This window comes from Vipera berus (assembly GCF_964194415.1).
Source record: "Vipera berus genome assembly, chromosome: 16".
Lineage (NCBI taxonomy): Eukaryota > Metazoa > Chordata > Lepidosauria > Squamata > Viperidae > Vipera > Vipera berus.
This window is the reverse complement of record NC_138219.1, coordinates 1,597,642-1,603,873: the sequence shown is the minus strand read 5'-3', so window position 1 is coordinate 1,603,873 and position 6,232 is coordinate 1,597,642.

Sequence of the window (6,232 nt, the reverse complement as noted above, 5' to 3'; positions counted from 1 at the left end):
ATGAGAGTGAGTCTTGATGGGCCAGATGGATGGGCCCGTGGCTGGATTGGTAAAGGGCAGAGAGCTCCAGTCCGACTCAGACGCCAGCAAGGTGGAGGTGGAGTACTGGTTTGGGCTGGTATCATCAAAGATGAGCTTGTGGGGCCTTTTCGGGTTGAGGATGGAGTCAAGCTCAACTCCCAGTCCTACTGCCAGTTTCTGGAAGACACCTTCTTCAAGCAGTGGTACAGGAAGAAGTCTGCATCCTTCAAGAAAAAACATGATTTTCATGCAGGACAATGCTCCATCACACGCGTCCAAGTACTCCACAGCGTGGCTGGCAAGAAAGGGTATAAAAGCAGGAAATCTAATGACATGGCCTCCTTGTTCACCTGATCTGAACCCCATTGAGAACCTGTGGTCCATCATCAAATGTGAGATTTACAAGGAGGGAAAACAGTACACCTCTCTGAACAGTGTCTGGGAGGCTGTGGTTGCTGCTGCACGCAATGTTGATGGTGAACAGATCAAAACACTGACAGAATCCATGGATGGCAGGCTTTTGAGTGTCCTTGCAAAGAAAGGTGGCTATATTGGTCACTGATTTGTTTTTGTTATGTTTTTGAATGTCAGAAATGTATATTTGTGAATGTTGAGATGTTATATTGGTTTCACTGGTAAAAATAAATAATTGAAATGGGTATATATTTGTTTTTTGTTAAGTTGCCTAATAATTATGCACAGTAATAGTCACCTGCACACACAGATATCCCCCTAAAATAGCTATAACTAAAAACAAACTAAAAACTACTTCCAAAAATATTCAGCTTTGATATTAATGAGTTTTTTGGGTTCATTGAGAACATGGTTGTTGTTCAATAATAAAATTAATCCTCAAAAATACAACTTGCCTAATAATTCTGCACTCCCTGTATTCTGTTTCTTCTTTGTCTTTTAGACTCATAGTTAATCTGTCCATCTCTGTGCATTCCAATATCTTCTTTACTAGCTCTATTTGTTCATTTTTCCAGCATTGTGCATAACTTATTCTTGCTGCAGTTACAATATGCAGAACCAAGTATGTATTTTGTTTATCAGACTTTTCTGGTAATATACCGTGGAGGTACAAAAACTATCCATATGGTGTAGTAACAACAACTTGCACCTAAACATCGGCAAGACGAAAGAGATGGTGTTAGACTTCCGGAGAAAAAAGGAGGAACCTGCCCCACTTTACATTGGGGAGGACTGTGTAGAGAGAGTTTCCTCCTTTAAATTTCTGGGAGTCTACCTCTGTGAAGATCTGACCTGGAAAGTTAACACAACCCAGGTGGCCAGAAAGGCCCAACAGAGACTCCACTTCCTCAGGGTCTTGCGGAAGAACAGGGCAGAACAACGGCTAATGACCCTCTTTTAGCGGTCTACTATAGAGAGCGTCCTCTCGTATGGTATTGTGATTTGGTATGCTGGTCTGACAGCCACGGACAGGAAAGTATTACAGAGGGTGGTGAGCACAGCACAAGACATGGTGGGCTGTCCCCTGACACCACTGGATGACCTCGCCAGGGCTCGTTGCCTTGGAAGAGTGAGGAAAATTCTCAGGGATGACTCACACCCTGGTCGGTACCTCTTTACTCTCCTACCATCCGGTAAGAGATATAGGAGTATAGCCAGCCATACCAACAGGCTGAAAAACAGCTTTTATCCGTGGGCTTTTGAATGGGATATAATCTCTGTGAGAAGAATTGCAGAATTGACTTGGGAGGCCAGTGTGTGGTGTAGTTGGTTCACATGGTGTGGTAGAATGGAGAATTTGTTGTCATTGTGCTGGTTATTACCTATAAAGCCCTACATGGCCTGGGTCCGGGCTATTTGAGGGAACACCTGCTGCTGGCATCAAACGCCCTTCGCCCAGTGCGCTCCCACAGGGAGGGTCTGCTCAGGGTGCCGCCGGTGAGAGATTGCCGGCGGGTGACACCCAGGGATAGGGCCTTCTCAGTGGGAGCGCCTGCCCTCTGGAACCAGCTGCCGGTGGAGCTGAGGACTGCCCCCGACCTCCGATCATTCCGCCGGGGCCTGAAGACCTGGCTCTTTGAGCTCTCGGGCCCAGGCTGAGGAGAAATTTTAATTGGGGTTTTAAGTATACAGGGTCAATTTAATATTTTTTAATTTGGTTTTTTAACTTTTGTATGGTGGATTTTTTAATTTCCTGTAAACCGCCCTGAGTCCTCAGGGAATAGGGCGGTATATAAATGTGAATAAATAAATAAATAAATAAATTGTGTGTTGGGGGGGAGGGAGCACGGGGGGAGGCTCAGCTAATCTCAATGTACACATGTTGTAAAGGTAAAGGTAGAGGTAAAGGTTCCCCCACACCTTCCAACTCTAGGGGCCGGTGCTCATCTCCGTTTCAAAGCCGAAGAGCCAGCGCTTGTCCGAGGATGTCTCCGTGGTCACGTGGCCGGCATGACTAGACGCCAAAGGCGCACGGAACGCTGTTACCTTCCCACCGTAGTGGTCCCTATTTTTCTACTTGCATTTTTACGTGCTTTCGAACTGCTAGGTTGGCAGAAGCTGGGACGAGTAACAGGCGCTCACTCTGTTACGCGGCACTCAGGATTCGACCCGCCAAACTGCCGATCTTCTGATCGACAAGCTCAGCGTCCTAACCCACTGAGCCACCATGTCCCTCATTAAACTAGACCTACCCAATTCCAGCAATCGTTCCTTATATGTTTTAGCCTCCAGTTCTCTAATCTTTGTTGCTCTTCTCTGCACACTTTCTAGAGTCTCAGCATCTTTTTTACATCATGGTGACCACCTCCTCCTCCTCCTCCTCCTCCTCCTCCTCCTCCTCCTCCTTTTCTTCTTCTTCACGTTAAAATCATTTAAATTATTTTCTTAAAAACATATACAATCGAACAATCGAAGGAACAACGTAGCAAAATGCAGCATGGGCCATGTACCTATCAGGGAGAAGTAGCTGCACCTGCAGGAGAATTTTCCCAGGTAAATTTGAACCAAATACCAGAAGACAGGCAGAGTGAAGCACATCTTACTTTATTGACAGTACTGGAGGCAAAGATGGACCTCAAGAGTCTTTAGAGTCCACTGCTGCCTCTCTATTGGCCCAGACTATTCTTCAGGAGGACCAAGGCAGGGTTGTCAGTCACAGGTCATTGTTGAGCCAACTGTGAGATGCAGCTGCCCCAAGGCCAAACTTATCTTCTGGTGTCTTAGGTAGGCTCTATTTGTTCCCCTCTGATCAGTTCTGCCGAGGCATAAAAGAGCCAAGGTTGCCTACCCCTGGACTAGCCCAAAGCACCATATTCCAGTAGAGAGAAATTCCCTGAAAGTGGGCGGAGTCCGAAACCTCGGAAGAGTAAATCTCTGGCCCTGATTACCGGCCCAGATTCGATCTTGCAACATAATCCTGGAACACGTATATTTGCCTTCATTTGTACACACACCCCCGGTCTCTTTTGCAGCCTGAGAAACTAAGGAGGGTCCCTTCCAACCGTTATGAAGTTGCGGGCTTGGCTGTCTCTTATCTGGCCATTCCCTGGCCAGCCTCCCTTTGCCCCATCCCCAAAAGTCTTTCTTATATCATTAGACCAGTCTGGGCTAGTTGATCCCTAGAGCGACATTCCCCTGAAGCCTGGTCTTCGGGGCTGTGGGAGGAACCCTGTGACACCTACACCGGTTGTGTCTTCTTCTGTCCTTTTTTTGCTTCTGCCACAAGAAAGAGGGGGTCACATGGTTCAGCAGAAGCACCAGAAGGCAGGACGAGAAACAACGGATGGGAACTAATCAAGGAGAGAAGCAACCTGGAATTAAGGAGAAACTTCCTGACAGTTAGAACAATCAACCAGGGGAACTGCTTGCCTCCAGAAATCATGGGCGCTCCATCCCCGGAGGTTTTTAAGAAGAGGCTAGAGACAGTCACTTGTCTGAGATGGTGTAGGTTCTCCTGCTTAAGCAGGGGGCTGCATTAGAAGACCTCCAAGGTCCCTTCCAGCTCTATTCTATTCTAATTGTTCACAGATCTGGTTTTGGATTATCTTTTCCAGGATCTTCCCAGTATCGATGTTAGTCTGATTGGTCTGTAGTTTCCTGGCTCACTCTGTTTTTTCCCCTTTTTTTAAGATGGGAACCACATCAGCTCTTTTCTAATCCTCTGGTAGTTCCCCGGATTTTTGAAAGATATGGAGAAGGTGGAGTGAGGGAAGAAAGTATCATTGACTAATTTCCCCTGATTTACACTTTTATATAGCCCATGATTAGAATCCCAGTGACACACAGTTAAGGAAAACAGTCACCCAGATTATCTCATGTTGATTTATATATATATATAAATATATATACCGGTATATAATCTTATCAAGGAATATATATATATATATAGCCACTAAGTCATCTCCATTTTTCATTCCCTGTTAGCCCCGTGAAGTAGTCCAGACAATTTTTTATTAAATTTATGTGCTGCTCATCTCACAGTTCAACAAGAAGCAGAACCAGGATGACGAGCTCTGTCTTTATTGTAAGGCTACATTAGCAGAATCTGGAAAGTCCCAAATTACATCTCTCTCTCCTCCCAAGACTGTTTCCACACACGTTCAGCCACCCTCGTTTAATCTTCTCAGAATTAAATGGGAGGAAGTTGGACTTTGGGACTCAGTCCTGGCTCTGCCATACCCTAGATACTTAGATATCTAATTTAAACTTTTGCAGAATTGTACAACTTGATGAAAATATTAGTCCACCTGACATGGAAGTGTGGGATTCACATCCCTTAAAAAGCAATAATCAGAACATGTGACCCTCCAGTTCAGAGATGATCAGGGAGATCAAAGCCTGTCTTAGCATGGACGTGGTGAAAAGTTCATCGTTCTTTTACTGTGATGCCTCATGCAGAAGATGTGATTGCTGGTTCCACTTGAGACAGCCAGAATAAACTGAAATGAATGGGATAAAGCAAATTACTTTATTCACCGGCATCCTTATGTCAATAACTCATGGTTACAGCAAAGGTTCTTCCGGAGTGCAAGGTGGTAATCTGGACCCATCTCATTAGGTAAACGAATGAGGAACTTTTCCATCCTGTGCAAGTTACATGTTGAAACGGAGCTTGTTATCACCCAGCCACATGCTAGGGTTCGTGTAGAGAGAGAATACCAAGACAAAGACAGGAGGTCCTGCCATAAACTATGAAATTCCACCCACTTAACTAGCTAAGCATGGTATTCACAAAACAGCTATACTACAATTCCCATAAGCCATTTCTTGAGGAAATAACATTTAACCCTGTAAATGCTACATGTACTTACATACAATGCTGCTAAGGATGCTGTATTAACCCTGTAAATGCTAAATACTCTAACACAGTTCTTAATTCCTAAACTGGATATAAAATGGAGCAGCTGAATATATACTGGTCCAGCAAGGGGGAGCTGCCCCTCTCTCCATGGGAACACCTGTGGATTTACTCTTGGGAAAGTGGGATCAATCAACTGCTCCCCCTTGGGACACTGAGCCCTCTGCTTGGCTGGGGAAGGAAGGGGGTGTCCCATAAGTGCTGGGCTCTCCTATGGAAACAGGAGTGGGCTGCCCTATGGCTGTAATCAAAGTTGGATTTGAAACCAGAGGAGAGGATGAGTCTGCAAGAAGTGGAGGAGGGGGAAACCAGGGCAGCAGACCCCCCTGGCAAGCTCTGAGGAGAGAGAATAGGGAAGCACCCCCCCACAAGTCTCCAGTTCGACTTAGAATTTACCCAACCTCAGCTGTAAAAGCTTCTTCTGCCTACCTCATAGGGATGTGGTGAACTGGGGGCTGCTTTGAGCTCCTGAATATCAACTAAACAAATGTGGGTTTCTTTGGGGTCCAGACAAGGCAGCAGCAAAAGCAGCTTGTGGGGCAGTTGGTGTTATGTATTGGGCTTGTGGTACCACACCACGTGCATTGCTGGAGAGCTAACGGCTCTCCAGCAACCCAGACAGGCCGTCTCTGGTCCTGCAATTGGTCAGCCTCAGGAGGCAAGTGCGGGTTCAATCCTATTGGCTGCCACCTTAGGGCTAGGCTATATATTGTGGCTGGGTGTGGCCCAAGCTCAAGTACAGTTCCAGCAAGAATAAAAGAATGAGTTTCTCTGTGCTCAGCCTTGTGTCTTCATTCCTGCTCACCAGAGCCCATGACTTAACAGTTGGGATGCAGGAGAGGAAGGCACGGATGGCCACAGAGAAGAGACACAGAACAG